The sequence below is a fragment of the Ovis aries genome, chromosome 13, assembly GCF_016772045.2.
Source record: "Ovis aries strain OAR_USU_Benz2616 breed Rambouillet chromosome 13, ARS-UI_Ramb_v3.0, whole genome shotgun sequence".
Taxonomy (NCBI): Eukaryota; Metazoa; Chordata; class Mammalia; order Artiodactyla; family Bovidae; genus Ovis; species Ovis aries.
The window spans coordinates 19,180,347-19,188,190 of NC_056066.1; the positions used below are offsets into that span (position 1 = coordinate 19,180,347).

Sequence of the window (7,844 nt, forward strand, 5' to 3'; positions counted from 1 at the left end):
TATTATTTATAATAGCCAAGTTATAGATGCTATCTTTCTATGGATAGATAAATGGGTAAAAAAGATACACATACACACATAACATACAATGGAATATTACTTGGCCACAAAAAAGAATAGAATCTTTCCCTTTCCAACAACATGAGTGGATCTGAGGGTATTATGCTAAGTGAAATAAGTCAGAGAAAGACAGATACCACATGATGTCACTTATATGTGGAATCTAAAAACCAAGACAAATGAACCCACAAAACAGAGTCATAGATACAGGGGACAAACAGGTGTTGGGCAGGGGAGGGTGTTGTTGAAAGAAAAGAAATAGGTGATGGAGATTAAGACATTCAAAATTCCAGCTGCGGAATAAATACATCACAGGTTTTGAAATGTACAGTGTGAGGAATACAGTCAATGAAAGAAACAAAACAAAACTGTGTGAACGTTTATTCCTGAATCTGTAATAGCCAAGTGTAGAGGCCACCCACGTAGCGTGGATGAATGGGCTGATGGGTGGGAAAACGTGGAGGATGCAAGGTTTTCTCCTCAGATGCCTGGCTTTTTAATCAGGTACTTGACTGAAGCTTTTCTGTTTCATTCACCAATTAGTTTTCCTACCTATTCTTCTATTAATTTATCTCTGGTTTTTTGTTTTCTACTGTTTTTATTATTTCTGATCACTCATTGATTATTTAATTAATTATGTCTACCTAATATCTTGAAATAGACAATGAAAAAGGCTTATAAAAATAAAATGGGGAAATGAGAGTGATTAGCAGCTTAAAATGACATCCAGCTGACTTTCAATTTCCTCATTACACTGGCAGAAACAGAACACAATTACAAAAAGAGACTCCAAATAAATCATTAAAAATATTACTTTAACCTTCTCTCTAACCACCTGTTTAAAAAGTAATAGTATTTATTCTAGTAACTGTGACTTAATGAATTTCCAGTGCTCAAGCAAATACTAACTGGGAAAGAGAGAAATTAAGCAAAAGGAGAAATAAGACAAACTATTTGCTATATTATGCTGTGCATATTATATTATGTATATTATACATAATTATATATTGCATTTGAAGTAGAATTATATGTTGTATTTTATAGATGATTTTTATATACTATATATCCATCAAGTAAAGTCTGCCTGTAATGTAGGAGACCTGGGTTCAATCCCTGGGTCAGGAAGATTCCCTGGAGAAGGTATTCCCCAGAGAATCCAGTATTCTTGCCTGGAGAATTCCATGGATAAAGGAGCTTGGCAGGGTACAGTCCTTGCGGTTGCGAAGAGCTGGACGTGACTCAGCGACTAACACATAGAAATATACATACTTTACGAAGACCCTATTGTTTGTCTGGGGAATCCCCCAGTTAGACCATGGTGGGAAGCAGGCCCAGATTCCCATTACTGAAACTGGAAGTGGCAACTTTCTCCTACCCCCACCTCCTGGCCACCAGGTACAGCCATGTGGCCTCAAAGGCTGGGATTCGTAATTGAGAAAATCAGTGTGGGAGAGATCAAGGTAGTCTCCCCTTTGAAACTATTTCTAGGTTGAGGTTTCGATTCCTTCGCAAAGGAGAGTGCAGGTAAATGCACCTGTTTAAACTGTAAATATTCCTGGGACTTCGCTGGCAGTCCAACGGTTAAGAATCCACACTTCAACTGCAGGGGGCACGGGTTTGATCCCTGGTCCAGGAGCTAAGATCCCACATGCCATGCGATACAGCCAAAGAGAAGGGGCAAAAAGAAAGTAAATAAAATGTAAATATTCCTAGATAAGTGAGATGTTACTGACCTGGAAGGGAGATAGATTGCTGTTCATTATAAAGGAAAATCAAGGGAAACAGGACAAGAGAGAATCATGTTTGAAAGAAGAATGATGGAGATACTCAAGAGACAGCCCAGCCTGGGGGTCCAAGGGGGACAAAGGACCCAGACTTCTGGGAAGCCTGGGAATCTGGGAAGGACAGGCAAAGGTCTTCAGGTAGGAATGGACCTCTTCAGTGTGTGGTCCAGGGCACCACAGGCCAGACATTAGCACAGTAGATGCCAGAATTGTCACCTATTTTAAAGTAGGGGGTCTCCCCTTATGGCTCAGCTGGTAAACAATCCTCCTGCAATGCGGGAGACCTGGGTTCGATCCCTGGGTTGGGAAGATCCCCTGTAGAAGGGAACGGCTACCCACTCCAGTATTCTGGCCTGGGGAATTCCATGGACTATGTAGTCCATGAGATAGCAAAGAGCAGACACGATTGTGCAACTTTCACTTCGCTTCACTTCAGTTAAAGTAGGGAAACTCCAATTAATGGTAATTTTCTGTGGAGTGAAAGCCTCCTCAGGTGGCACTAGTAGTAGAGAACCCGCCTGCCAATGCAGGAGACATAAGAGACGAGAGTTCTGTCCCTGGATCAGGAAGAACCCCCTGGAGGAGGGCATGGCAACCCACTCCAGTATTCTTGCCTGAAGAATCCCCATGGACAGCGGAGCCTGGTGGGCTACAGTCCATGGGGTTGCAAAGAGTCGGACACGACTGAGCAACTGAGTTGGACACAGCATAATCTGCTTAGTCTTTTACAACCAGTTCATTAGAAGATGAGTGTGTCCTCTCAGGTTTCAGGTGAGCCTCTTTTCAAGTTCAGTCTAAATATCATTTCACAGTTATCTACTGAACAGCTTAGACCTCGAAACTGCTGGCACTTGCCTTCAGAGACCACCATGCTTACTCCTTATCTTGCTCAAGGAATGTAGAGATTCAACTTGTTTTTTTGTTAATTGTTATTATTGTTGTTTTTACATTTTCTCTCTATCAATCTGTCCCTCAGATCATTTATCAACTTTGACTCTTCCTGAAGTTCCACAATCTGTCACTATTTCCCCAACCCTTAACAAACCTCTTACTTTAGTTTGTTCCTTTGACTTGCCTGTTTATTTTCTAAAGGAGGAAGCTTGAATATTAGTGTCTGTCAAGCATAAAACAGCAGGAATGCAGATGCTATAAATTAACAAGCCAGAGAGTCAGATTCTCCCGGGAATAACCCACTCCTGGAGGTCAGATCCTCAGGGCCCTCCTGAGTGCCTGCAGACTCTCCTGCCCATAGCTGTAGGTAATGCCCAGTGGGGAGATGTCATGTGTGACTCAGAGTCACAAAAGGGGAGCGGGGTGGCAGACTAAAAGCCAGAGGTCCACCTGGCCACCACCTGGATGAGACTCTTAACTTTTTTTGTGCTCTTATCCATTTCAGCGGAGAAGGCAATGGCACCCCACTCCAGTACTCTTACCTGGAAAATCCTATGGACGAAGGAGCTTGGTAGGCTGCAGTCCATGGGGTCGCTAAGAGTCAGATACGACTGAGTGACTTCACTTTCACTTTTCACTTTCATGCACTGGAGAAGGAAATGGCAACCAACTCCAGTGTTCTTGCTTGGAGAATCCCAGGGACGGGGGAGCCTGGTGGGCTGCCATCTCTGGGGTCTCACAGAGTCGGACACGACTGAAGTGACTTAGCAGTATCCATTTCAGAGAGTGGCTGCAAAGATGCAGAGATGATTTTAATAACCCCAAAGAAAACATTACACAGTGTAAAAGCTACAGCATCAGCAGACCTGAGTTTGATTCCCAGACATCCACCCCCTACCCCAGCTAAATGGCCTCAGTCTAGATCTGCCCCTCTACTTCTCTGTCTATAAAATGGGGCTAACATTCGCGTCATCCGTTTTGTAAAGATTGAATAACACATATAAGATGCCTGGCACATTACAGGTACAAAATAAATGCTATCTTTTTAATCCTTCCTTTCTCTTCCAATGGTAGGTATTAAGAATTAATTTTTGGACTTCCCCAGCAGTCCAGTGTAAGACTCTGTGCTTCCAATGTGAGGGCCATGGGTTCGATCCCTGGCTGAGGAACTAAGATCCCACATGCCACAGCCAAAAAGAGAATTAACTTTAAAGATTAATGTTGTGGTTACTAAATAATTTATAAAATATTAAAGTAATGTATCTGAGAATGTCTGTGTAATATAAAGAGCAACAATAAATATAGAGCATTTTGAAAGTTAAAGCACTAGATAAAACAGAGATGCTTCATTATTAATTATTACATAAATTCATTAAATTAATTTTGTCCTAGTTTGCTCATCTTAATAGAGCACAGTATCCCCAAAGAAGCTATTACTTACCATTTTTATTTATCGAAAGTAATCTTGAACTGGATATTCAAAGGCAGCAGATCATCTAAGAGTCATTCTAAAAAGTCAGCTTCCCTTTGAAATGCATTTCATGTCACTAGGGGGACAAGATCCTTGAAGGCAGAAACATTAATTACTCCTTTCATATCTCCAAATCCTGGCTCGTTGAAGGTGTCCTGTAAACAGTTTTCAAGCTGAATTTACTAAGTAAAAAGTCCAAACTATTTCTTATCACATGTTAGGTGACACGGCTGTCAGAGAACAAGCATGGGATCCAGAATTTGTCTCACAGATCTGAAGAGAGGGCTCAGAATCAACCATCTCATCCTCTGATGAGACTGGGACTCAGTCGAGAAACATCATCCCCAGGCCTCCGCTTTGGTGTCAGAACTAACCATGTTAATGTCATAAATGGAGCCCTTTGTCCGAGGCCTCATTTTTTGTCTCCTATTAGCTGAAGTGTTGAAATTACTTCAACTTACACACACCAAATGTACAGCCCTCTTCGCCTTCCTTCCTATTACAAAGAAGGACACATCTCCGCCTCCATAAATGCATCTCTGCCTTACCCGTCCATCCCAAATCTCAGCTGCCTCTCTCCCGCAGCTGTTCCTCACTTGACTCTCTTCCACCAGTATTGAAAGTATTGCAGATGCTCCCATCTTAAGAAGCAAACACCAAACAAAAACTCTTCGTAACATGCTATCCTCATCCATCCGTCATTCTGTTTCTACCCAACTGAATGCAGAGTTCCAGAGAATAGCAAGGAGAGATAAAAAAAGCCTTCCTAAAAGATGGGCTCGATAAAGGCCAGAAATGGTATGGCCCTAACAGAAGCAGAAGCTGTTAAGAAGAGGTGGCAAGAATACACAGAACTGTACAAAAAAGACCTTCACGACCTGGATAATCACAATGGTGTGATCACTCATCTAGAGCCAGACATCCTGGAATGTGAAGTCAAGTGGGCCTTAGAAAGCATCACTATGAACAAAGCTAGTGGAGGTGATGGAATTCCAGTTGAGCTATTTCAAATCCTGAAAGATGATGCTGTGAAAGTGCTGCACTCAATATGCCAGGAAATTTGGAAAACTCAGCAGTGGCCACAGGACTGTAAAAGGTCAGTTTTCATTCCAATCCCAAAGAAAGGCAATGCCAAAGAATGCTCAAACTACCACACAATTGTACTCATCTCACACACTAGTAATGCTCAAAATTCTCCAAGCCAGGCTTCAACAATATGTGAACTGTGAACTTCCTGATGTTCAAGCTGGTTTTAGAAAAGGCAGAGGAACCAGAGACCAAATTGCCAACATCCGCTGGATCATCAAAAAAGCAAAAGAGTTCCAGAAAAACGTCTATTTCTGCTTTATTGACTATGCCAAAGCCTTAGACTGTGTGAATCACAATAAACTGTGGAAAATTCTGAGAGAGATGGGAATACCAGACCACCTGACCTGCCTCTTGAGAAATCTGTATGCAGGTCAGGAAGCAACAGTTAGAACTGGACATGGAACAACAGACTGGTTGCAAATAGGAAAAGGAGTACGTCAAGGCTGTATATTGTCACCCTGCTTATTTAACTTATATGTAGAGTACATCATGAGAAACACTGGACTGGAAGAAACACAAGCTGGAATCAAGATTGGCGGGAGAAATATCAATAACCTCAGATATGCAGATGACACCACCCTTATGGCAGAAAGTGAAGAGGAACTCAAAAGCCTCTTGATGAAAGTGAAAGAGGAGAGTGAAAAAGTTGGCTTAAAGCTCAACACTCAGAAAACAAAGATCATGGCATCTGGTCCCATCACTTCATGGGAAATAGATGGGGAAACAGTGGAAACAGTGTTAGACTTTATTTTTTGAGGCTCCAAAATCACTGCAGATGCTGATTGCAGCCATGAAATTAAAAGACACTTACTCCTTGGAAGAAAAGTTATGACCAACCTGGATAGCATATTCAAAAGCAGAGACATTACTTTGCCAACAAAGGTCCATCTAGTCAAGGCTATGGTTTTTCCTGTGGTCGTGTATGGATGTGAGAGGGCTGAGCACTGAAGAATTGATGCTTTTGAACTGTGGTGTTGGAGAAGACTCTTGAGAGTCCCTTGGACTGCAAGGAGATCCAACCAGTCCATTCTAAAGGAGATCAGCCCTGGGATTTCTTTGGAAGGAATGATGCTAAAGCTGAAACTCCAGTACTTCGGCCACCTCATGCGAAGAGTTGACTCATTAGAAAAGACTCTGATGCTGGGAGGGATTGGGGGCAGGAGGAGAAGGGGAGGACAGAGGATGAGATGGCTGGATGGCATCACAGACCCAATGGACGTGAGTCTGAGTGAACTCCGGGAGTTGGTGATGGACAGGGAGGCCTGGCATGCTGCAATTAATGGGGTCTCAAAGAGTCAGACACTACTGAGCAACTGAACTGAACTGAAGTGAGCAATGCAAAAAAAAAAAAAAAAAAAAGGAAAACAATAGAATGGGAAAGACTAGAGGTCTCTTCAAGAAAATTAGAGGTATCAAAGCAACATTTCATGTAAGGATGGGCATGATACAGGACAGAAACGGCAAGGACCTAACAGAAGGAGAAGAGATTAAGAAGAGATGGCAAGACTACTCAGAAGAACTATACGAAAATGTCTTAACAACATAGATAGCCTCAATGGTGTGGTTGCTCACCTAGAGCCAGACACCCTTGAATGTGAAGTCAAATGGGCCTTAGGAAGCATTACTATAAACAAAGTTAGTGGTGGTGAGGAGAAAGAAATGGCAACCCACTCCAGTATTCTTGCCTGGAAAACCCCATGGGCAGAGGAGCCTGGTAGGCTGCAGTCCATGGGGTCGCGAAGAGTTAGACATGACTGAGCGACTTCACTTTCACTTTTCACTTTCCTGCATTGGAGAAGGAAATGGCAACCCACTCCAGTACTCTTGCCTGGAGAATCCCAGGGATGGGGGAGCCTGGTGGGCTGCCGTCTATGGGGTCACACAGAGTTGGACACGACTGAAGCGACTTAGCAGCAGCAGCAGCAGCGGTGGTGGTGATGGGATTCCAGCTAAGCCATTTAAAACTGTAAAAGATGATGCTGTTAAAGTGCTGCACTCAATATGTCAGCAAATTTGGAAAACTCAGCAGTGGCCACAGGACTCGAAAAAGTCAGTTTTCATTCCAATCCCCCCAAAAAAGGGCAATGCCAAAAATGATTTAATAGAACTCATTTTACATGCAAGCTAGAAAGGTAATGCTCAAAATTCTTCAAATTTGGCTTCAGCAGTATGTGAAACGAGAACTTGCAGATGTACAAGCTGAGTTTAGAAAAGGCAGAGGACCAGAGATCAAATTGCCAATATTCGTTGGATCATAGAAAAAGCAAGAGCATTCCAGAAAAATATCTACTTCTGTTTCATTGAGTACACTAAAGCCTTCAACTGTGTGGATCACAACAAACTGTGGAAAATTCTTAGAGATGGGAATAGCAGACCACCTTACCTGCCTCCTGAGAAACCTGTATACAGTTCGAGAAGTATGGAACAACTTCTCCAGACATGGAACAACTGACTGTTTCAAAACTGGGAAAGGAGTATATCAAGGCTGCATATTGTCACCCCGCTTATTTAACTTATATACAGAGTACATCATGGGAAATGCTGGCCTA

At 42.5% G+C, this 7,844-nt stretch overlaps 1 long non-coding RNA gene across 1 annotated transcript in view; it reads right to left on the reverse strand.

The window, feature by feature from the left end:
- The window catches only part of LOC132657612 (uncharacterized), a 28,463-nt gene extending 22,020 nt beyond the window's left edge, over positions 1 to 6,443 (reverse strand). The window contains exons 1-2 of the long non-coding RNA XR_009596032.1: positions 4,177 to 6,443; positions 3,278 to 3,525 (exon numbers count right to left, since the gene is read on the reverse strand). This is a non-coding gene — a long non-coding RNA (uncharacterized LOC132657612). The remainder of the gene's footprint in view (positions 1 to 3,277; positions 3,526 to 4,176) is intronic.
- Between the last annotated feature and the right edge of the window lie 1,401 nt (positions 6,444 to 7,844).